Source organism: Macaca nemestrina, chromosome 16 (assembly GCF_043159975.1).
Source record: "Macaca nemestrina isolate mMacNem1 chromosome 16, mMacNem.hap1, whole genome shotgun sequence".
In the NCBI taxonomy this organism is placed as follows: Eukaryota; Metazoa; Chordata; class Mammalia; order Primates; family Cercopithecidae; genus Macaca; species Macaca nemestrina.
The window spans coordinates 105,524,486-105,549,579 of record NC_092140.1 but is presented as its reverse complement, the minus strand read 5'-3'; the positions used below and the strand labels follow the sequence as shown (position 1 = coordinate 105,549,579).

General features: G+C 43.1%; 1 long non-coding RNA gene across 1 annotated transcript; it reads right to left on the bottom strand.

Annotated features, from left to right (window-relative positions):
- Positions 1-2,079: 2,079 nt before the first annotated feature.
- On the bottom strand, positions 2,080-24,646 carry LOC139359167 (uncharacterized). The gene is made up of 3 exons (XR_011615011.1): positions 24,240-24,646; positions 11,483-20,621; positions 2,080-7,713 (listed from the first exon to the last, which is right to left on the bottom strand). It is a non-coding gene; the product is annotated as an uncharacterized lncRNA (long non-coding RNA).
- Between the last annotated feature and the right edge of the window lie 448 nt (positions 24,647-25,094).

Below are 25,094 nucleotides of genomic sequence, written 5' to 3'. Positions count from 1 at the left end.
TCCTTTCTAAAGTATATTACTTTGTTTTTGGTTCATGAATTTATTATTTTTACCCATCAGTCCATTTGAAAAAAGAAAAAAAAAAGCCTCTTGTTAGAATTAAATCCCCTCTGGAAATAATGGGTGTTTTTTAAATCGTTCATTGTTTTATGGTCACATTTGCTCCCAGTTCCTGCCAGGATCCACTAGAGGGCAGACACACGCGGGTGTTTTTTTTTTTTTTTTTTTTTTTTTTTTTTTTTTTTTTTTTGAGACGGAGTCTCGCTCTGCGGCCCAGGCTGGAGTGCAATGGCCGGATCTCAGCTCACTGCAATCTCCGCCTCCCGACACCCGGGTGTATTTATGTGACGCTTGCTGAGTAGTAATAAGAACAGTGCCTTCCAGGATCCACTAGAGGGCAGACACACCCGGGTGTACTTGTGTGGCACTTGCTGAGTGGTAATAACAGTGCCTGCCAGCACCCACTAGAGGGCAGACACACCCCTGTGTATTTGTGCGGCACATGCTGAGTGGTAATAACAGCGCCTGCCAGCACCCACTAGAGGGCAGACACACCCCTGTGTATTTGTGCGGCACATGCTGAGTGGTAATAACAGTGCCGGCCAGGATCCACTAGAGGGCAGACACACCAGGGTGTATTTGTGTGACACTTGCTGAGTGGTAATAACAGCGCCTGCCAGCACCCACTAGAGGGCAGACACACCCGTGTGTATTTGTGTGGCACTTGCTGAGTGGTAATAAGAACAGTGCCTGCCAGCATCCACTATAGGACAGACACACCTGTGTGTATTTGTGTGACACTGCTGAGTGGTAATAAAAACAGACACCCTGCCCTCCTGGAGTCAACTTCCAGTGCCCAGGCCAGCGGCAGGAAGTAAGAAAATCTCGGTTTCCATATCTGCATCAGCTACACAGTGCTCTCACACAGGAGGCATCAGCCAGTTTTCTCAGTTAAAGAGACAGAAACAAAATGTGTCCTCACTACTTTTTGAATGTACCATGTTATCTAATGTTTTAACTTAATTGAATGAATAAACTCCTTATGCATCTGGACACATGAACAGAAAGTTCACAAACACAAAAACACAAAATAGAATATTTTGCCAAAAGAAAATGTCTTTGATACGTAAATTTCACTTTTTTCTATCTTTTAGTGATTTTAAAGTAATGAAATTGAGAAGTCTGTGCCTGTAAAAGACTTTTTAAAGAGCATGGTGTTTCTCCATTTTGAAAAATAATGGTAAAATATCTTCTACTATAGATAGAAGTTAATTGGCTGAGAGTAATAAACAGAAGATTAAGAAATGACTTTTATCTCCTGCTATTTTGTCAAGGGCTACAGTGAATTACACACCCTGGCTTGGGTTTGCACACTACGTGCTGGAAGCCAGCAGTCATGCAGGCCATGCTCTCCCACACTTAGAAAAAAAGCCCATGAGAAAGAGCTCCATCAAGTTCACACAGAATGACCTCCAGCAAGACCTGGAAAATGCCCAGTTCCACAAAATACCTGTGTCCAAATCCTTTCAGCGCACAGCTCTGGCATCAGGTTCCTGTGAGGACAGACCCCGAGATGGATTTCTGGTTGGAGGCTGCTGCCAGAGGAGACAATGTGACCACAGACGGCTCATGCTGCTCCCACGCTGCAGGGACCAGTGACTTGGGGGTCCTGCTCACTGTCCTGTTGGGGAACTGCAGAGATTCACCCCAGCTGGGTGGACTCTGCTGTGTCTCCTGTGAAGAAGTTCCTCAGTTTACCTTGGTTTTTCCTTTTTAAAACTCTCTGGTGTTTTCCTCTCCAGTGGGGGTTGCATCTCACCTTAGAAGAAAAGATTTTCCATCTGGGCGCGGTGGCTCAGGCCTGGAATCCCAGCACTTTGGGAGGCCGAGGTGGGCGGATCATGAGGTCAGGAGATCGAGACCATCCTGGCTAACATGGTGAAACCCTGTTTCTACTAAAAATATAAAAAATTAGCCTGGCGTGGTGGCGGACACCTGTAGTCCCAGTTACTTGGAAAGCTGAGGCAGGATGTTGCCTCCCTACAAGCTCTATCTCCCAGGTTCATGCCATTCTCCTGCCTCAGCCTCCCAAGTACCTGGGACTACAGGTGCCTGCCACCACACCCAGCTAATTTTTGATATTTTTAGTAGAGACGGGGTTTCACCGTGTTAGCCAGGATGGTCTCGATCTCCTGTCCTCTTGATCCTCCCACCTTGGCCTCCCAAAGTGCTGGGATTACTTTGAGATTGTGTACCTTAGAGCTGGTGGGGGCCCAGCCTCTTGATCCACCACGCCTGGCCCACATTTTTGTCTTCTTTTGAGAAATTCCTCTTCATGTCCTTGGCCCACTTTTTAATGGGGTAGTTTTTCTCTTATAAATTTAAGTTCCTTATACATGCTGTATTGGACCTTTGTCAGATGCATAGTTTGTAAATATTTTCTCCTATTCTGTAAGTTGCCTGTTTACTTTGTTGGTAGTTTCTTTTGCTGTACAGAAGCTCTTTAGTTTAATTAGATCCCACTTGTCAATTTTTGCTTTCCTTGCGATTGCTTTTGGTGTCTTTGTAACGAAATCTTTGCCTGTTCTTATGTCCAGGATGGTATTGCCTAGGTTGTCTTCCAGGGTTTTTATATTTTTGGGTTTTACACTTAAGTCTTCAATCCATCCTGAGTTAATTTTTGTGTATGGTGTAAGAAAGGGGTCCAGCCTCAATCTTCAGCACATGGCTAGCCCGTTATCCCAGGACCATTAATTGAATAGGGAGTCTTATCCCCATTGCTTGTTTTTGTCAGAAAAGCTGTGTTTCTAAGGCTTTGCCCAACATATTTTTAACTTTTGACACATCTTTTCCCCAGTCAATAGGCTCCAGGAAATGGGACAGGATTCTTGGAAATAAAGAGCTGACCCGGCCAGTCATGGTGGCTCATGCCTGTAATCCCAGCACTTTGGGAGGCCCAGGCGGGCGGATGACGAGGTCAGGAGATTGAGACCATCCTGTGAACGGTGAAACCCCGTCTCTACTAAAAATACAAAAAATTAGCCAGACGTGGTGGCGGACGCCTGTAGTCCCAGCTACTCGGGAGGCTGAGGTGGGAGAATGGTATGAACCCGGGAGGTGGAGCTTGCAGTGAGCGGAGATTGTGCCACTGCACTCCAGCCTGGGCCACAGGCGAGACTCCATCTCAAAAAAAAAAAAAAAAAAAAAAAAGAGCTCACCCTGAGACAACACAGGTGAACACAGCCAACCTGCTGCATAAGAAGTAAACAAAATGTGTGTCTTTCATTCAATATTAAACAATGATAGACTGAGTATGTAAGCATGTTACCATCACAGGTATGGAAGTGCCTAACTATGACTTAAATTGTAGAGCCTCAGATTTTAGATCTGGAAGAGCCAAGGGTTTTAATCCATGCTGGGAGAGACTCAAGGTTACTCTGGAGAAACACACAGTTTGGGGAGGCTGGAGACTGAGGGGTGGGCTACCATTCCCCAGCTCCTTCAATGAGTCTGATCTGTTTTATAAATCAGTTTTTGGAAAATGATTCAAACAAGTCAACCCAATTCCCTATTATTTGGTCAAAGCCATCAGCCCTCAGGCTTCTTGCCACTGCAACTGTGGGCTCCCACTCTCCTCCTGCTCTCCTGCTCAGGTTGGGGCGGCCAAAGACCTTCTCTTGCTGGGGAGAGAGGTTAGGGAGGGACCATTTTTTTATTATTTGAGGGTGTGGTTCAGTTGTAAACAGTGTAAGTTTTAGAATTCCTGTTATTGTGATGGCGATGACCAACTGCAAAATATTTCCCATTTGCCTTGCAATAACAAGAGCATGTATTTTACGCAATTGAAGCTTTTGGATCCTACTTATTTACTTTATTAAGAATAGTGACATTTAAGCAGAGAAGAGTTTTAATTTTGCATCAGAGTCAAAAGTGAAAATGAAAGGAACTGACCCATGAAGGAATAGGTATGAGCTGTTTACTTCATTCCTGCCCGTCCGGTTGATGTTCAGCTCTGGCCCTGTATCCCACTTTCAAATGTGGTGGATGCCTCACCTACGAAAGGCCCTCCCCACGCTGGCTCCCTCTGCTCACCCGACTGTAGTTACTTCTCTTAATCCCCCATGAACGCTGTTTTCTAAATTGGGTGTGTTTCCTGTAATAAAAAGGTATTGTTGCACCACTTATTGAGGACTTTTTGGATGCCAAGCTAAGCATTTCATAGTCACGAGCTCATTGTACAAACTACCCTTTATAACACTCCTATGAATTTATATTCCCATACGAATTGGTCTGAGGAAGTGGCATGCTGGAGAGATTAAGTAATTAAATGACAGCATACAGTTAATTGCTGAGAGGATTTGGGTTTGGACCTGGATCTGTAATTCAAACACTCATGTCTATAATCACAAGTGTTGCCATATCATTTGCATTAGGATTTAGAATCTCTGCTGGCAGGCCTGGGAAGGCACATTGTACCCAATAAGAGGTAAATGCCACATTTAGTTCTGCACACAGTGCAGAACCACTGCACTGCCTCTCAGAGAATGCCAGGCGCTCCTGTTTGTCTCAGTGTCTCCAGCTTGAATTGCTTCACCCCTGGCTCTCGGCAATGCTGCTCCTCTCTCCTGCATGGATCACCTGTTCCTGGAATTCCTTTCTCCCATTTCTTAGGTTGCCACTTTACTGTAGCTTCCTGACCTAAGGTAAAACTTTGATGCTGTGCATGTCCCAAAATGCCTGTGCACTATTCTCACACTGGGTTGACGGTTCAGTTGGGTTTAAAATATATATATTTCTCTCAGAATGTGAAGGACAAAATTCATTTTCTTATTATATCTAGAATTTCAGTGAAACACTTCAGTGCTATTTTCGTTCTTGATTCTTTGCAGGTGATCTTTTTCTTTCACCTCTCTGGAAGCTTTTCAGATCTTTATCGCTGACGTTATCAAATTTCACAATAATGTGTTTAGTGTAGAAGAACTTTGAAATTCATTTCGAGGGGACCTCAATAGATCTTTTAAATCTGAAAATCATAAACTTTATTTCTGGAAAATGTTCTTGATTTTTAAGTTGAGATATAATTCACATACTACATTTTACTCATGTAAAGTGTTCAATTTAGCACTTTCTGGAAGTAGCACAGACTTCACCACTATTTAATTCTAACATATTTTCAGCACCCAAGAAAGAAACTGCATTTTCCATTTTTTCCTCCTCCAACCTCTGGCAATCATTCCTTTTTGAGGCTGAGTAATATTCCATTTTGTGGAAATACTTCATGTTATTTATTCGCTCATCAGTTGGTGGATGTTTGGGTTGTTTCTACTTTTTGGCTATTATGGATAATGCTGCTCTACAAGTTTTTGTGTGGACATATGTTTTTAATTCTCTTCAGTATGAAGATTTGAATAGAATTGATGGATCAAAGAGTAATTCTATGTCTTACTTTTTGAGGAACTGCCAGATTGTTTTCCAAAGCAGCTGTACCATTTAAATCCCATTGATTTCTTTTCTGACATTTTTATTCTTTCCGTCTGCTTTTATTTTTTTCTTTTTGTGAAATTCTATTTTAAACTCTGAAGATGAATCAGGAAAATCAATGCAGCTTCTTCAACAAATTACAAGAAAATGATATACAGGAGATACAAGGGAAATGTATAAATTATATAGACTTAAAAACACATCAACTAATCACAATGTATGAATTTTATTTGGGAATATAGACAGAACAGAATTGCCCATGTATTTCTTGTTGCTCTGAAGGGTTATTGATATACAGGGGTTTGTTATATTCATGTTTATTTACATATATGTTTAAAATTCTCCATATAAGGGTTTTAAAAATTCCGTTGGAAGCCTTATGTTTTCAAATGTACTCAGAATTTGTTTTAATCAGGGATGTTAAGACCTGCAGACATGGAAGTGACTGTCCCATTCATACTCACAGATCCCTAGAAATAGGAGGCACAGGGACGCCCCAGGCAGAGGCAGGAGAGGGAAAGGCATGGGCAGGATCCTCTGCTGTGGTCTCTGTGGGACAGCAAGGGCAGGCAGGGCAGGCAGGCTTAGGCTGTCCAGCGTTAATAGCTTCAGCAGGCTCTGGGGCATAGGGGCCATTTCTAGTTGTCTAGTACCTCACCCTGTGGTGATGAAGGAAGGGCGGTATTGTCTCCTACAGTATCAGAGCCAGATAAAGTAGGTGGTTAGGAGTATGGGTTCTGAATTGGTAGTTTAATTGGCTGGCCCTGGGAAAGGCAATCTTTTCCCAGTAAACACCAGATGCTAGAGCGTCAAGAAAACAGAAAACAAGAAAATATAATTAACGCATTCTGTGTGTACAGATGGAGTCTTCTTTTGCTTCCCCAAAGGAAGAGTCCACAGGAGCCTGGCACTCCTGGACCTGAGGAAACCCTGAAAATGTTGGTATCTGCAGATCCTCTCCAAAAAGAGGTCGCCAATCTCCTAAGACTGCAAGCTGACCCCAGCATTCTGGGAGCCAAGAGGGAGAAAGAGTCTGCAGATCTCCCTGCTCAGTAAATTGGCTTTCACTAAATACTGTTTTGCATAAGCAGCATTATCCAGTATCCTGGAGCTTAGAAAAGTTCTGTTGCAATATCTGAAGAAAATAAATTGTTTCTTTTCCCGATGTCAGGGAGGAGCATTTGACTGCCAGTGTGGACTGAGGGGTCTTGGGATCACAGTCTTCCCAATGTGCTTTGAACCGACCCTCTGTGTCTGCCTCACCATCTCCTCAGCTTACCTAGATACTTGGGAACCCTAACACAAGCCCTTCTAGGAGTCTGTGGTGTGGCTTAGCTGCCTCTGTAGGCATCTCTTGGGGTTAAACATTTTCCACTCTGCTAAGTCAGTGCCATCTGTTCTTTGGCTTCATCTTCAGAAGACCCTGAGCCCTTCGCCACCCTCCTTGCCCCACCCTCCACACCAAATGCGTGGCGCCCTTGAGGCCATAGGGTTGCTGCCATAAGATTTTTGTATTGAGTGCTCTCATTCCAAGCAACTGTGAGAGATTTCTATGGCAGGGCCTCCGGGTTCCTGTCAAATTAAATTGTAGTTGAGTGTTGGGTGCTATTTAAGAAGCATCCCCCTTTCTCCTTCCTAACAGAGCCCTGAATTATTCAGTCACGTGGTTTGAAACATGGGGTGGGTCCTGGTTGACTTAACCAGCACTGTCTCACCCTGTGTCACAGTTATTGGTTCCAAAGTGGGTGCATAACTGAGGCTCATGCCAGGTGCCACACAGCACTCCCTTGGTCCCCCTAATGGACTTGGGGATGGGCAAGGGTCTGAGTTTTTCCAATTAGAGTCAAATACAAGTTGTGGTAGGTTGTTAGGAACAAGCGTTTGCTTGTTCATGCTCCCTCTTTGGTGAAGAATGCAGCCTCAGAAATTGTTCCTGGAGATTTTGCCTCACGCAGAATTATTCTGGCTTCACTGAAGGCAGAGCACAAAATTGGGAAGAGACTGAGTCCTGGTAGCATCCATGAGCTTCTGTACTCAGATTCACCCTGAAGCCTGGCCTGCTTCTGAACTATGCACCTGAGTCAATAAATTCCCTTGTATTTAAAGTCAAATTGAGCTGGATTTTTAGTTACTTGCACCTGCAGGTGTTCTGTGACGCTGGTACTGTGAGTTTGCATCTGAGAATATTTACAGTGTTTCTTTCATGGTTGAGTCAATCATTTCAAGGATGCTCTGAGGGTAAAAAGAACGATCAATTGTGAAGCAGTGAATTGTGCTGCCAGGCACAATTCATTGGACAATAGAAAGCCTCATTTCCTGGGCAGTAGAAAGTTTCATTGTACATAAATTACATATCTTGTTTCTGTCTCAACCTCTTATTTTTTCATATGCAAAGGAGGTAAGGAAGTCCAAATAAGTCCAGCAGCTAATATGCCTCTCAGACATGATCCAAAACAGAATTGAATTATGTAAGCTTTGTTAAAATTCATCATCATCATTCATATTTCTGAATATTTAAATTAGAAATTCTGAAAAAGGAGTTTGTTTCAGAGGTAGTTTGTATGTATGTAGGTATTTTTTCAGGATCAAAAGTTTATTTTTTATTATCTAATTGAGTTTAATTTACATATAATAAAATTTAGTAATCTTAAGTGTACAAATCAATGCATTTTGACAAATATACATATTGTCATGTACACAACACTACCATTAAAATACATTTCATTACCCCTAAAATTCCCTTGCATGCTGCTGTAGTCAGGGACCCCTGCCCCACACCCACAGCTCCCGGCAGTTGCTTTCTTTCACTCTAGTTTTGTCTGTCTTAGAATATGATACAGGCCACGTGCAATGACTCAAGTCTGTAATCCTAGCACTAGATTGAGAAGTGGGGATCACTTGAGCCCAGGAACTTGAGACCAGCCTAGGCAACATGGCAAAATCCCATCTCTAAAAAAAAAAAAAATACACACACACACAAATTAGCCAGGTGTGGTGGCACACCCCTTTGGTCCCAACCCCTTTGGTCCCAGATGCTCAGGAGGCTGAAGAATCACCTGAGCCTGGGAGGTCAAGGCTGCGGTGATCTGTGATCACATCACTGCACTCCAGCCTTGGTGATAGAGTGAGATGTTATCTCAAAAAAGAAGTATTTGATATAAATGGAATCATATAGAATATTCTCTTATACCTAGTTTCTTTCATGTGTTCTAATGCCTTTGAGATATGTCCATGTGGTTTCCAGTGTGTATGTCATTCTTATGTTGGGCAGTAACCATTGTAGGGATATATTACTGCTTATCTATTCTTCAGTGATAGGCTATTTTAAAAATATTTGGCTATTAAGAAGAAAGTTGTTATGAATACTTATATTCAGGCCTTTGTATCAACAGATTTTCACTTCTCTTGGTTGAAAACTTAGGAGGAATTATTATTTTTTTAAGTTATGGATTTTTAAATCATTGTCAGTTGTCAGTTACTTTAAAAAAATGTAAATTCTTAAATTTAAAAGTTTAGGATGTCTGACTACCCAGACAAAAACAAGCAATGGGGAAAGGATTTCCTATTTAATAAATGGTGTTGGGAAAACTGGCTAGCCATATGCAGAAAACTGAAACTAGACCCCTTCCTTACACCTTATACAAAAATTAACTCAAGATGGATTAAAGACTTAAACATAAGACGTAAAACCATAAAAACCCTAGAAGAAAATCTAGGCAATATCATTCAGGACATAGGCATGGGCAAAGATTTCATGACAAAAATGCCAAAAGCAACGACAACAAAAGCCAGAATTTACAAATGGGATCTAGTTAAACTAAAGAGCTTCTGCACAGCAAAAGAAACTCTCATCAGAGTGAACAGGCAACCTACAGAATGGGAGAAAATGTTTGCAATCTATCCATCGGACAAAGGGCTAATATCCAGAATCTACAAGGAACTTAAACAAATTTACAAGGAGAAGAAAAAACCATCAAGAAGTGGATGAAGGATATGAACAGACACTTCTCAAAAGAAGACATTTATGTGGCCAACAAACATATGAACAAAAGCTCATCATTACTGGTCATTAGAGAAATGCAAATCAAAACCACAATGAGATACCAACTCATGCTAGTTAGAATGGCGATCATTAAAAAGTCAGGAAACAACAGATGCTGGAGAGGATGTGGAGAAATAGGAACGCTTTTATACTGTCGGTGAGAGTGTAAATTAGTTCAACCATTGTGGAAGACAGTGTGGCAATTCCTCAAGGATCTAGAACCAGAAATACCATTTGATCCAGCAATCTCATTACTGGGTATACACCCAAAGGATTATAAATCATTCTACTATAAAGACACATGCACACGTATGTTTACTGCAGCACTATTCACAATAGCAAAGACTGGGAACCAACCCAAATGCCCATCAATGATAGACTGAATAAAGAAAATGCGGCACATATACATCATGGAATACTACGCAGTCATAAAAAAGGATGAGTTCATGTCCTTTGCAGGGACATGATGAAGCTGGAAACCATCATTCTTGGCAAACTAACACAGGAACAGAAAAGCAAACATCGCATGTTCTCACTCATAAGTGGGAGTTGAACAATGAGAACACATGGACACAGGGAGGGGAACATCAAACACAGGGGCCTGTTGCAGGGTCGGGGCCCAGGAGAAGGACGGCATTTGGAGAAATACCTAACATAGATGACGGGTTGACAGGTGCAGTAAACCACCATGGCACGTGTATACCTGTGTAACAAACCTGCACGTTCTGCTCATGTATCACAGAACTTAAAGTATAAAAAAAAAATAAAAGTCACAGGATGTTTGTGATAGTATTTATTACACCGATGTTGACATCACACATGGCTGACTATTTGGAGACTCCAAGTGAAATTTCTTGCAGTTCTCAGTGCCAGGAAAATATGTATTTCTGGATAAAGACTCAAAAATTTTAGAAAAACATCCAAGTTTCATAGTCTAGAGCTCTAACACTGGAATCTTCCAAATTTAAGGATTAATGATTTACCTAAATCTAAAAATAGTAGGTTGCAGATGTATTTAAACAGTGTGCCTAGGTAGTATGCTTATATATTAAGATTAAAATGGTCTTCTAAAGTTTATTAATTCTAATATAACCTTTATTGTTTCATGTAGACATATCTTTCTGATTCCCAGGATAATTTAAACAATTAATTCTAAGCAACTATTAGTTCTAGATTGGGATATCTATTTATGCATTTGAAGCTTTAGATATGTATTTCAAATCAGAAATGTGTGCTGGTCATGGAAAGTTGTGACTTAGAGCCTCAGGTAAGTTTTTTTTCATGTGAACATACTGCTTCCAATTGTTGTTATGCCCAGAGCAGACAATTAATAAATACTCTTGGAACTGAATGAGTGATTAACTGCAAATATTACAATACATCTTCTTAGCGGGCATGATAATTAGACATATTTAGTCCTTGCTGTGACCTAAGAAAGGAATTCTTTTCATTAAATGTTTAGTGTCTCACCCTGTTCATACAGCCGGAGTTACTGATTCAGTTTGATGTGAATTCAGTCTTATAAAAGACCCATCATTATAACCTGCACTTATGCTTCCTATAGTACTGGAACTTCCAACTTGTATACAAAATAGATATGCTTCATATTCTTAAAAAACACAAGAAATCTCCCTTTATTCATAATAAACACAGAATTAGGTATTCTATTAAACTGAACAATAGAACTCACTGGGAGTGACCGCATAAACTATATCACGAATTGTCCAAGTGTCTGGAAAGGTCAGTGGGCCATTTCGTTCCACGCTGTGCCATGAGCCAACCACGAGGGTTGTCAGTGACTCACTGCGTGGGTCACCCAGAGCATGTGGTGCTGAGGCTGTCAAAGAGCAAGACGGGGCTGCATCTAAACTCAGGCCTCTGCTAGGTGTCCGAATTCGGGCAAGATGCTAAAGACTTTAGAGACGTTTCCTTTTCTATGATTGGGGTTATAACACTCACCCTGTCAGGTTCTCGTGTGCGTTGACAAGGCCGGTACGTGACACACCAGGGGCAGAGCTGGACGGGAACCTTCTTCCTCAGACATCAGGGTCCTCATGAGCATCAACAAAATAAAGAGAGCAGGAGAGCAGGAGAGCGGAAGAGCAAGAGGGCAGGAGAGCAGGAGAGCAGGAGAGCAGGAGAGCAGGAGAGCAGGAGAGCAGGAGAGCGGGGGAGCAGGGGAGCAGGGGAACAGGGCATCTCCAGCTGTGTTGGGACTGCAGCAGGGACTCAGCAACAGTCTCTTTCTCTTCTTTCATCCAAATCATATATTTAAAAAATAGGTGGGGTTATCATGGATGTTTATATTGATTTCTGGGGTCTGACAAATATACCTTTCCTTGTCATGCTGTTTTCTCTTCCCAGATGGTTTGAAGAGCTTCGTTTTGGACTTGATATTCCTGGAGTGCATTTTTTTTTCTAGTTAGTTCAGTCTTGACCCTGAGCCATCACCCCTCCAGAGTGGCAGGACATTCCACTCCACCATTGTTGGGGTGCCACAATGTCACTACTAATCAAAGGCTCCTTGGTTGCTGAAAAATGAGAGACGTACCTCTAATAATCAGTCTAGATTGTCACTGCTCACTTCCTCATTTTCCAATTCCACAGGGGCCCCCCAAAGCCCGGAAGGTCTCATTTCAGACGTCTTATAGACCATGGGAACCAGGAAACACTGGGAACCCTAGGGCCAGCACCCACCTCATTTGCACCCTGTCTCTGTTTCCATCACCCTCTAGATATTGCCACAGAGCAGTGTTGGGACCCACTGGAGATCTGACTGCTCCCAGTCTGGGAAACTGCCTTCTCTCCCTCCACTGATATCATATTTCTACTTTCCACCCCACAGAAATCCTTGAACGAATCACAAAAGGAATTGGTAGTTACCTGGTGTGAAGCAGAGCTGAGCGAAAGGATGAAGCAATATTGCAATGGACTCTGTCATTGATATCACTAGTTCGCAAATCTGTTACCACTATGGTCAAATTTTTATATTCACTTTAAAATTATAACTCATTCTGCTCACTGTATTCAAGGCAACATCTACCCTAAAATATACTCAGGCATTAATTTATGCTTTTCTGTTTACAAATGAGAATTCATAAGCAAATTGAGGTAGCAATTACATTTTTTTAAACTAAAGGCAAAACAGAAGACATATACGCATATATCGGTGAAACAAAACAGAGAGCCCAGAAACAGACTGAAATACAGCCAGCTGATCTCTGACAAAGGAGCAAAGGCAATTCAATGGAGAGAGGAGAGTCTTTTTAACAAATGGTGCTGGAACAAATGGATATCCATGTGCAAAAAAAAAAAAAAAATGAATTTATAAACAGACCTTACACCTTTTACAAAAGTTAATGCAAAGTAGATATCAGATCAATATATGAAATGCAAAATTTTCAAACTCCTAGAAGACAACATAAGGAAAAACTCTAGATAACCTCGGATTTGGTGATTCTTTTAGATACAATACGAAAAGCATTATCCACGAAGAAAAATATTGGGAAGTTGAACTGTAACATAAAAAAACTGTTGGTTTTTTGAAAGATACTGTTAAGAGAATAAAAAGACAAACCAGAGACTGTGAGAAAATATTTGCAAAATATATCTAAGGATTCATATCTGAAATATGCAAAGAACTCTTAAAACTCAATAAGAAAACAAACAACCCAATTAAAAATAGGCAAAAGCTGAACAGATATGCAGATGGAAATTAAGCATATGAAAAGATGCTCTGTATAATGTGTTATTAGGAATTGCCAATTAAGACAACAGTAAGATACCACTACATACCTATTAGAATGGCCAAAATCCACAAGACCAAAAACACCAAATGCTGGTGAGGATATGGAGCAACAGAAACTCGCATTCATTGCTGTGGGCATTATGTGACATTTTGGAAAAGGGAAGATTACATAGATAGCAAAATAATCAGTGGTTGACAGGGGTTGGGGAGAGGAAAGGATGGATGGGCAGAGAGCCTTGGTTGTTTAGGACAGTGAGACCACTGTGTCCGATTTCACAATAGTGGACCCACGACAGTGTGCAGATGCCCACACCCATTGAATGCAGACCACAAAAAGGTATTAATTACATAAACCATAAACTTTCATAATGAAATAAATGTTTTTTAAAAGAAGATAGTGTTGTTCAGTTACTGTCTACTTTCTGAAATGGAGATGGTGGAGCGCTTTCATGGTGTGAGGATAAAAATAGATTAGAGAATGTAATAACTAAAATAGGTATGTAAACATTGTTAAACTATTTTATTCTCATTTAAAAAACATGCCTTAAATATATTTGTTATGCTTTACAATTGAGCAAGTAGTGCAAACACATTAATATAATTCTCCTCTAGCTCCACTGAGAAGCCAGGACTGCAGGGCTTCAGTGCAGGACCGCACAGCTCCACCTGCACCTGCCAAATGCAACAACCTCTTTCAGTGTCATTAAAATATTTCAATAGGAGGATTGAGTTTAGATCCAACCTGTGTTTTCTCCCCTGGAAAACAAAGGTTTTTTTGAAACAAAGAAGGTCTTTACCGTCTTCATCCGAAATGCTGAGGCATCTGCAATGTGTGCTGTAAGTGACACCAGGCTCTCCTCTGAAATCTAGCAATGGGAAAATAGACTGTAGATTCTGCTTTCAGAAAGGGGGGAATCAGAACTAAGGCGAAATGCCATGTCCTCATTCATAAACATCTTATTTTACAAATTCCACAGGTTTAGTTATTTTTGGATTAATATGGGCCTATTTTAAAGTACATTTATTAATTTAGCACGAATTGTTCAAATGCATTCTGGATCCTGAGCTGACATCCAGCAATGCTGAGTGTGTGCCTGTGTGAGTCACCAGCACTGATGAGCCTCAGGTTATTGTATTTATAAAATGAAGGGGCTTAGGCTTGCTCTGATTTTTTAAAAACCATTTTTAACAGTAAAAACTGTTTTTCTTGCTACATAAAAATGTACAAGAAAAACTCAAACATTACCAATGGTAAATTATAATTTTATTAATATAAATATTTTTGTGAGCTCAATTTATATGACTTAGTTATTATAAAAGAAATAAGCAAGGCCAGGCATGGTGGCTCAAGCCTGTAATCCCAGCACTTTGGGAGGCCGAGACGGGCGGATCATGAGGTCAGGAGTTCGAGACCATCCTGGCTAACACGGTGAAACCCCGTCTCTACTAAAAAAATACAAAAAAACTAGCCGAACGAGGTGGCAGGCGCCTGTAGTCCCAGCTACTTGGGAGGCTGAGGTAGGAGAATGGTGTGAACCCGGGAGGTGGAGCTTGCCATGAGCAGAGATGGGGCCACTGCACTCCAGCCTGGGCAACAGAGCGAGGCTCTGTCTCAAAAAAAAAAAAAAAAAAAAAAAAAGAAATAAGCAATATGAGATGGCCATTACCATCCTTTCCCATTTTATTTTGTTGCTATTGATTTATTTTATATGCTATTGATAAATCTTGATGTATACAGAAAAGTAGTTTCAAAGAATAATAATTTTTTAAAAATCTTGACTTGTAATTTCAAGAAGCTTTCAAAAAATTCTTGCAATTACTTTTTAAAGATTCTAGAAGAGTTTTCTATGTCTTAAAGCTAAATAACTACAAAGAGCTACCTCTTCTCACATTCTGTATTATAAATATGTAAGTCAGAAAAGGAACAGACAAAATCATAAAAACACATGCATGAACAAATGGGCCTTGGCTCACATTTACTTGGATCTGGCAATGCACCTGGGTTACAGTACTATTTTTGTGTGTAATTTTACATGAGTGGACTGTCATCAAAATAAAAATTGTCTACAATCTCTATTCAGTGGTATATTTGCACAAATGGTAAACATATACATAGAGATAATGGGAGAAATTTATTTCATGGCTTACAAGAAGACAGGTTGAGACATTTAATTGTTTCATTAATGCTACCTTTTATGATGCACTTGTATGGGCAAGGTATTTAAATGCTCAATGTTACAGATGGAATTATTAGAGAAAGTACTAACTTATATCCTCTTTGTGTGTGCTTTGGAGGCACCAGGAAATAATAAAGCAGCCCTTTTCCCATCTATTTTCTGAAGGCCAAGCTGTGCTTTTGCAGATTAGGTCTTTCTGTAACACATACACATACACACACACACACACACACACACACAAACACACACACACACAAAATATAGCCTTTAGGGGTTTAAAGGAGGAAAAGAGAATTTGCCTGGATAACTCTCACCTAGGTATTTTCTAGGGAAATCTAGAATCATCTAAGGGTTAAGTTAAGCTGGACTAGCCAATGGGAAAACAAAATGAGGATGCCGGGGAGATGTTCCCAGAACAGTAGCATTCCTAATGGGCTAGGCCCTAGTTATGTGCAGTTCCCCAGATGTGGTTGGTGTGGCCAAGGTTCCGGCATGTGACGGCTGCCTTCCAAGCACTTCTTGTGCTGTGAGGAACATCCCCTCCCCAGGGCCAGGGCAGTGGTCCTCTCACCCCCTTCAGAGTAAAGGGCCAGCAGTCAGCAGTCACAGGAAAAGTAGTGAGACAGGAAGGTGAGGAGCATGAAGTGCCACCATCCCAGCCTCCAGTGTCTGGCACAGAATATGATGAGAAACTTCCGTGAATTGGAATCTTCCACATCTCGACACATGGGAGTTTCTGCTAGATATAATTTGGCTTATAAAAAGAAAGAAATATTGCCTTCTTGCATGTAAATATTGTAGAAGAGTTAACGATTGTAACCTGGATGTTTTACATTCTGAGATGCTATTAAATCAATATCCATCACAAAACTATTGATAATTTTTTAGAAGAACAGAAGAGATCTCATCACATGAAACGCAGTGGATCAATTGTAAGATGCAGGCTAACTCCAGAGTAAGTAAAGCATGGAAAAAAATCTGTCTTAGAATGGAAAAATACAGTGGTGAAACTATTTTTAACTAGAATTTAAATGCAACATTTGAGGATATGAAGCCCGCAACTCATTTTGAAAACTACTGGCTCAGATGACCTCAGCGACAGGAAACCTCTGAAAGATCATTAATCTAATTATAATTTTCTGTGCCTTTGCCTGAGAGTCTATCTGAAAGTGATGCAGTTTTTACAGAAGAGGAATAACATGTCCCAAACTGGGAACCTTTAACAGGTCACCATTCGGGTGGTGCTTCACTGTGGAGTTTTGGTTAGCAGAGGGCACCAGGGACTGCTGGGGAAGGCCAGGAAATGGAAAAGGGCCTAGAGCCAGGCTTACCTAGGAGAGAGCAGACCCATTTTGCCAAGCACCTGAGGACCATGCCATCCAGGACCCTCTCAAAATCACTCGTACACTATGTGGGAATAAAGGATAAGAAATTAATGTGTACTTAGCATGTGAGAGCCAAAATTCACAGTCAGCCTCAGCAAAGAAATCCATACAGAAGGACGAAGTGCACGTTGTGAGACAAAGAACACCCAATTATAAGATAGAAAACCTCAGTTCTGGAAAATTCCTGAACCTGTTTGCCCATCCATGAAAGAGGAATAGTGATACTACCTTCCCCACCTTTTTTCTAACAGAACTGCACATTTCTTTCAGGCCCACAGCTAAGTGTTTAATAGGAATATTGTGGAAATATAAGGTCATTGCTCTTGCACAAAAGGTTCAAGAAAACTGAGAAAGATCTAAAAATGCCGAAAGGAATGATTTTTCAAAGTACAACATCTTCATTTACATAGAGAGAAATAATTTTATCTCAAAGATTTGGCCACATCGTAAATGCAGCACTGAAGAGTAGTTAAGCTATTTCTTCAAAGAAAATATATCAAAATTAAATCTGTACTTTTTGAGTGTGAATTATAATACACAAACCTGGTGCAATATATTTAAAGCAGAGATTAATTAATTAATTAATTAATGGTTCCCCCATCACCCTTTTCAGAAAACTCAGTTACTTAGTGCCTTAAGATATTCAAATTGTCCCCAAAAGTTGAGATACTAGATATTTTAAAAACGCTTTCTCAAGCTTTGTTATTCTAGCTTCAGTTGGAAGAAGAAGCTTCCAACTTAAAGATGGTAGACCAAATACTGACCCAGTTGTTTCCTTGCCCTCCCAAGAAACCATGATGGTTATCCATCACGTAGAGAGAGCAGCAGAGACAAAAAAGTGATTTGATGGCCTCGCAGCCTTGAGAAGGAGCATCATCTGTGGACCTTCCTGGGGGTGAGGGGCGGAGAAGTGAGGCAGGCGTCAGAAAACAGGAAGGTTGATTAACATCTGTACATTAACAGTCAACCCTTGTTATCCTCCCTCACCGATGCCTGCACCCCACCCCTCAGGTAACCAGTGAGTAGAACACCAACAACCAACAGCAAGTACCTGCCTTCCAGAGAGGAGAGGAGAAGTTTTTCTCCAGAGAAAGGAAACCATCTAGACCAAAGACATCACTTACTAACATGTGGAAACCCTATCAACTCCCGGAAAAAAAACCCTCTAGACGAGCCTTTTACTAATGATAACAGACTCCTTTCTTCTTCTTCCTGTGTCACTATTAAATGTGAACAATGAAGAATCACCAGACATTTAAGGGAAACCAATCCCAATGGGAAAAAAGACCAAACCGGCAGGTGGAGTGATTGTTGAGAAACTAACGTCATAGCAAAATAAGAAATAAGAGTATTATATCATCATTCACTTAGTGGCACTGTCTGAGGTTTCACTATACAAATATATCACTTTGATATAGTTTTTTCTTTCTGTTTTTGTTTTCGTTTTTTGTCAGAGTCTCACTCTGTTGCCCAGACTGGAGTACAGTGATGCAATCTCAGCTCACTGCAACCTTTCTCTCCCGGGTTCAAGTGGTTCTCCTGCCAATTTTTGTATTTTAAGTAGACACAGGATTTCACCATGTTGGTCAGGCTGGTCTCAAATTCCTGACCTCAGGTGATCTGCCCACCTTGGCCTCCCAAAGTGCTGGCACTATAGGCATGAGCCACCATGCCTGGCCTGATAGTTTTAACTACTAGAAGAAACCATAGGAAGCTACCATTCAAATAGATCAAACATCAGCAACATATTAAAATATCAGCAATTTCACACGTTCAAGATTATTTTTTTAAAAAAAGAGAGAACAGAATTGATTCAATTTCTAGGCCAGCAACCAAGGAAAAAGCAAAGAATGAAAGATTTTATCATCGCATAATAATAGCAAGATCTTACATTTCTATTGAGCTTTAAAGATTACAGTCCAGGCGCGGTGGCTCACATCTATAATTCCAGCACTTTGGGAGGCCGAGTTGGGTGAATCACAAGGTCAGGAGTTCAAGACCAGCCTGGTCAATATGGTGAAACCCCATCTCTACTAAAAATACAAAAATTAGCCAAGTGTGGTGGCAGGCACCTGTAGTCCCAGCTACTCGGGAGGTTGAGACGGGAAAATCGCTTGAACCCAGGAGGCGGAGGTTGCAGTGAGCCAAGGTTCACTCACGCCACTGAACCCCAGCCTGGGTGACAGAGTGAGACTCAGTTTCAAACAAACAAACAACAACAAATATTACAAAACACATCAATATACATTGTCTTGTTTGATCTTTAAACGATCCTATAATTGTAATTAATGTATCAAAAAATTGTAACTCTTGAGAAATCCAGGATGACATAAATGAAGCCTAAACACAGCTTTAATTTGTCAAGTAATGGGTTGAAGGGGTGGCCTGCCCCTCCACACCTGTGGGTGTTTCTTGTTAGGTGGAACAAGAGACTTGAGAAAAGAAATAAGACACAGAGACAAAATATAGAGAAAGAAAAGCGGGGCCCAGGGGACCGGCGCTCAGCTTACAGAGGACCCACGCCGGCACCGGTCTCTGAGTTCCCTTAGTATTTATAGATAATTATCTTTACCATCTTAAAGATAAGGGAGTGGCAGGACAATAGGATCGTTTTTAGGGAGGAAATCAGCAGTAAGACATAAGAACAAGGATCTCTGTGACATGAATAAGTTTAAAGGAAAATGCTGTGCCTTGAGATACACATGCAAACATCTCCATAAACCTTTTAGCAGCATTGTTTCATCCTATCACATGGGGATAAACCTTGGACAATATCTAGCTTTTCTAGGCAGAGGTCCCTGCAATCTTTGGCCGTGTAGGTGTCCCTGGGTAGTTGAAATTAAGAGAATGGTGATGACTTTTAACCAGCAAGCTGCCTTCAGGCGCTTGTTTAACAAAGACACATCCTGCACGCCCAAAATCCATTAAATCTTGAGTCACCACAGCACATGTCTCTTGCAAGGACAAGGTTGGGGGTAGGGTCACAGATTAACAGCATCTCAAATACAGAACAAAATGGAGCCTCTTATGTCTACTTCTTTCTATATAGACACAGTAACAGGCTGATCTCTTTCTTTTCCCCACAGTGGGTGGAGAAGGGATCGGAAGTCAGGCTGACTGACCCCACGTCCTCTCCTTCCATTACTTAAAAGAAGTCAGCCAGGATGAAAGCTTGGAAAGGACCTGAGATAAAGACAGTGGGAAAAGAGCAGTGTCAAGGATGAACTATAAACAGAAGTAAAAGAAGGAACACCTTAAATACAAAAATATATGTCCACAAAGCTCGGAGTTGTATGAAGCCGTGTAATTAGAGAACATCATGTTGACAGCAGACTCTTGACCTAGGGGAAAACGTTCACGACACTGACTCCAAGAAGGATAAACTTGAAGGATTCCAGATGTGAGGCAGTCAAACCCTCACTTGGAAGCACTGTACAAATGTTCATGTTAAGAACTGAAATGCATTTATACCCACATAAAACTACATGTAGCGATAGGCTTACTCTGTAAGATGTTTCTGGACCCTACATTAGCAGCTGTACACACTTACACAACACAAACACAGGCCAGCCTGTCACCTGGGCAGCTGGAGTGTTAGCCTGGACAGGGCGATGACAGTCTCCCCCGAACCCTTTCTTCTCGTCCGTGACTGAATCCTATTCACATGCTACAAGGACCATACGCTTGTGGAATCCAACTCAGCTCCCTTTGGAACCAAAGGATGCCTCTGTGACACATGCAGAAATGACTTCCTTTTCATTTTCGTTCAGTTTGTAGGAAGACAAGAGCTGCAAGAGAGAGAAAGAAAATGTACACAGTGGCTCGGTGGAGACGGCACCTGAAGAGCAACTTTCGTATTTAGCCCCAACAGTTTACAAACATTCATGCAGTAATTAAAGATATTCCCCAAAACCTGGAAACACAATTGAATCAGTTTCTGTTAGTGAGCATCACACTGCGACCCTGGGTCCAGATGTCCTTGGAAAAGATCAGAGACATAACACAATTGAGTCAGCTTCTGTTAGTGAGCATCACGCTGCAACCCTGGGGTCAGATCTCCCTGGAAAAGGTGGGAGAAAAAACACATCACGGCCTCTGTTTATGCACCTTACTGAAGTTTACACGGAATCCCCACGCCCTCCCTGCGTTTAAGCCTTCTATGAAATGACAGAGACTCTCACTGGAGAAGGAGTAGTAGATTCTTGTCCAGTTCCGTGAGTCAACACCTGCATTGTCTCACTCTCTATGTTGACGGCTGCAGAGGATTTTCCATTCTCGGCCCCCACTGCCTCCAGAAACACCGTTTTTACATTGCCACAGCTAATGTTAACACCTCCTAGAATAAAGGGGGAGTCACCACTGAGGGTCAGTTCTGGTTCAGACTCTGGAGTGAGGGCATTATTCTTTTTGCATATAATGCAGTGACTCCACATTGCACCAGTGGCTTGGTCAAAAAAGACAAAATTTCTGGGGAATTACTGTTGATTATTTTTAGATATCATAACCTTGGCTTTATGGACACCTTATATTAAACAGATCTCACTTGCCAAATGCCACAGGATGCAGGCCAACAGACAGGCTCCGAGGGCTCTTGTGAGCTGGAACTGCCATATAAGCAAAACCACGAGAGAGAGAACACTGCCCACGTTCAACACAGCATAGCCACCCTGAAAGCCTCACCCTTTCTTTTAGAAATGTGTTTAGATTTTATACACTTTTGCTAGATTTTGTTATGTAAGCTTTATGTACTGAAAGGTCTTAAAGATTTTTAAACGTTGAGTAAAATGTTCATGAGTATAGTTTATATTTATATATATATATATGTATATGAAACAAATCTGTCATATAATTTATTTTCTTTAAAAACGAGGCCCTGGCTGGGTGCGGTGGCTCACGCCCGTAATCCCAGCACTTTGGGAGGCTGGGGCGGGCAAATCACGAGGTCAGGAGTTCGAGACCAGCCTGGCCAACATGGTGAAACCCCATTTCTACTAAAAATACAAAAAATTAGCTTGGCATAGTGGCAGGCACCTGTAATTTCAGCTACTTTGGAGGGTAAGGCAGGAGAATCACTTGAACTCGGGAGGTGGAGGTTGCAGTGAGCCAAGATCATGCCACCGTTCAGCCTGGGTGACAGAGTAAGACTCCATCTCAAAACAAAAAACAAAAAACAAGACCCTTATACAAATTACCCTTGGAACTTTTATTTAGAATTTAAGGTTATTTGGGGATTAGTGTCATGTAAACATAATTCTCCCAATTGCTAGGGTCCTCTTGGGGTGCTGCATTCCTGTAAGCCATTATCATGCCTGAAAACAGACCCTTCTCCACCTAGGAACTCAAATGCCAAGGGTGATGCCAGATCAACTTTCATTACTGAGTCATACATTCCTAAATTGAGTGTATCATAGAAAAACAGACATACCCTTAACAGTTTAACCTGACAAAGTTCTGAAATACTTCCGTTGCAATAAAAGTTGTGAAAAGGTATCTTGCTAGAGATCTCTGACTCAGAGAAGAAAGTGAAGGCTGAGCACAGTGGCTCACGACTGTAATCCTATGACATTGGGAGGCAGAGGCAGGTGGATTACTTGATGTCAGAAGTTCTAGAGAAACCTGGGAAACATGGTGAAACACTGTCAATACTAAAAATAAAAAAATTAGATGCGCATGGCGGTGTGTGCCTATAATGACAGCTACTTGGGAGGCTGAGGCAGCAGAACGGCTGCAACCCTAACCTGAAACCAAACACGAACGCTAACCCGAACCCAAATCAGAACCCTAAACATAACCCAAAACAGAACACGAACCCTAACTTGAATCTCAACCCTAACATAGAACCAAACCCTAACCCTAACCCAACCCTAACCCCTAACCCTAATCCTAGCCCTAGCCCTAACACTAACCCTAACCCAACCCTAACCCTAACCACATCGCTAACCCTAACCTTAACCTAACCCTAACCCAAAAACCCTAACCGTAAACCCTAACCCTAAACCCTAACCCTAACCCTAAACCTAACCCTAACCTAAGCCTAACCCTAAACCCTAACCCTAACCCCAAACCCAACCCCAAACCTAACCCCTAACCCTAACCCTACCCTAACCCATCCCTAACCCTAACCCTAATCCAACCCTAACCCTAACCCTAACCCTAACAATCCTAACCCTAACCCTAAACCCTAACCCTAAACCCTAAAATTAACCCTAACCCTAAACCCTAACCTCAACCCCAACCCTAACCTAACCCCAACCCTAACAAAACCCTAACCCTAACCCCTAACCCTAACCCTAAAACCCTAACCCTAAAACTCTAACCCTAAAACCCTAATCCTAAACCCCTAACCCAAACCCGAACCCCAACCCTAACCTAACCCTAACCCTAACCCAACCCTAACACTAACTCTACCCTAACCCTGACAGTGACCTGAACCCCTAACCCAAACCCTAACCGCAACCCCAACCCTAAACACTAACCCTAGCCCTAGCCCTAGCCCTAACCCTAACTGAAACCCTAGCCCTAGCCCTAACCCTAACCCTAAACCCTAACCCTAACCCCCACGCTAACCCGAAACCTAACCCTAACCCTAAAACCCTAACCCTAACACTAAACCCTAACCCTAGCCCTAGCCCAAGCGCTAACCCTAAACCCTAACCCTACCCTTAACCTAACCCTAGCCCTAGCACTCGCCCACGCCCTCACCCTAACCCCTAACCCTAGCCCTAACCCTAACCCTAGCCCTAGCCCTAACCCTAACCCAGCCCCAGCCCTAACCCTCACCCAACCCTAACCCTAGCCTTAACCCTACCCCTACCCTTAACCTAACCCTAGCCCGAGCCCTCGCCCTCGCCCTCGCCCCTCACCCTAACCCGTAACCCTAACCCGACCCTGACCCTAACCCTACCCTAACCCTTAACTCTAACCCCTAACCCTAACACTACCCCTACCCCTACCACTACCCCTTAACCCTAACCCTAAACCCTAAACCTAACCCTAACCCCTAACCCAACCCTAACCCCTAACCCTAACCCCACCCCTACCCCTACCCCTAGCCCCCGCCCCCACCCCCACCCTAAACCCCAACCCTAACCCTTAACCCTACCCCGACCCTAAACCCTAACCCTACCCTAACCCTACCCTAACCCCTAACCCTAACCCCTAACCCAACCCCAACCCTAAAACCCTAACTCTAACCCCTAACCAAACCCCCAACCCTAAAACCCTAACCCCTAACCCTAACCCGTAATCCTAACCCTGACCCTGACCCTACGCTGACCCTAACCCTAACACCCTAACCCTAACCCTAAAACCCTAACCCTTGGTTGGAGAGAACCTCGGTGCGCAGGATTCAGAGGTGATTTTGGTTTCCCGCTTTCCACACTGAACCATTCTAATTAGTCTCTGACCTCATTATTCAGGGCTACCAACAAGAGATTTTATTCACAGTGGATGCGGCCCCGAGTTCTCCCAAAGCGAGGCGGTGCCGCCAACCTCCGTGCTGAGGAGAAGGCTGCTCCGCCTTGGCGGCGTCTCCCGGGTCTGTGCTAAGCAGAACGCAACTCCGCCCTGGCGGTGCCCCCTACGCCTGGGTCTGGGCTGAGTAGAACGCTGCTCCGCCCTCACGGTACCCCCGAGGTCTGTGCAGACGAGAACACAGCTCCGCCCTTGCGATGCTCTCCGGCTCTGGGCTGAGGAGAACGCAGCTCCGCCCTCACAGAGAGACAGCGCCGGCGCTGGCGCAGTGTCGCAGGCCAGGGCGGCACAGGCGCAGAGTCGCAGACCAGGGCAGCGCAGGCCGGTGCAAACGCACAGTCGCAGGCCGGCTCGGCGCAGGCGCAGAGCCGCAGGCCGTAGCGGCGCAGGCGCAGAGTCGCAGGCTGCCGCGGCGCAGGCGCAGAGTGGCGCGCCGGCGGGACGCAGGGCGGCGCAGGCGCAGAGTCGCAGGCCACGGCGGCGCAGGCCAGCGCAGGCGCAGAGTCGCAGGCCAGGGCGGCGCAGGCGCAAAGTCGCAGGCCCAGACTCGCGCGCCGCCGCGGCGCAGGCCGGCGCAGGCGCAGAGTTGCAGGCCAGGGGGGCGCAGGCGCACAGTCGCGCGCCGGCGCCGCGCAGGCCGGCGCAGGCGCAGAGTCGCAGGCCGGGGCGGCGCCGGTGCAGAGTCGTGCGCCGGGGCGGCGCAGGCCGGTGCGGCGCAGGCCGGTGCAGGCGCAGAGTCGCAGGCCTTAGCGGCGCAGGCGCACAGTCGCAGGCTGGCGCGGCGCAGG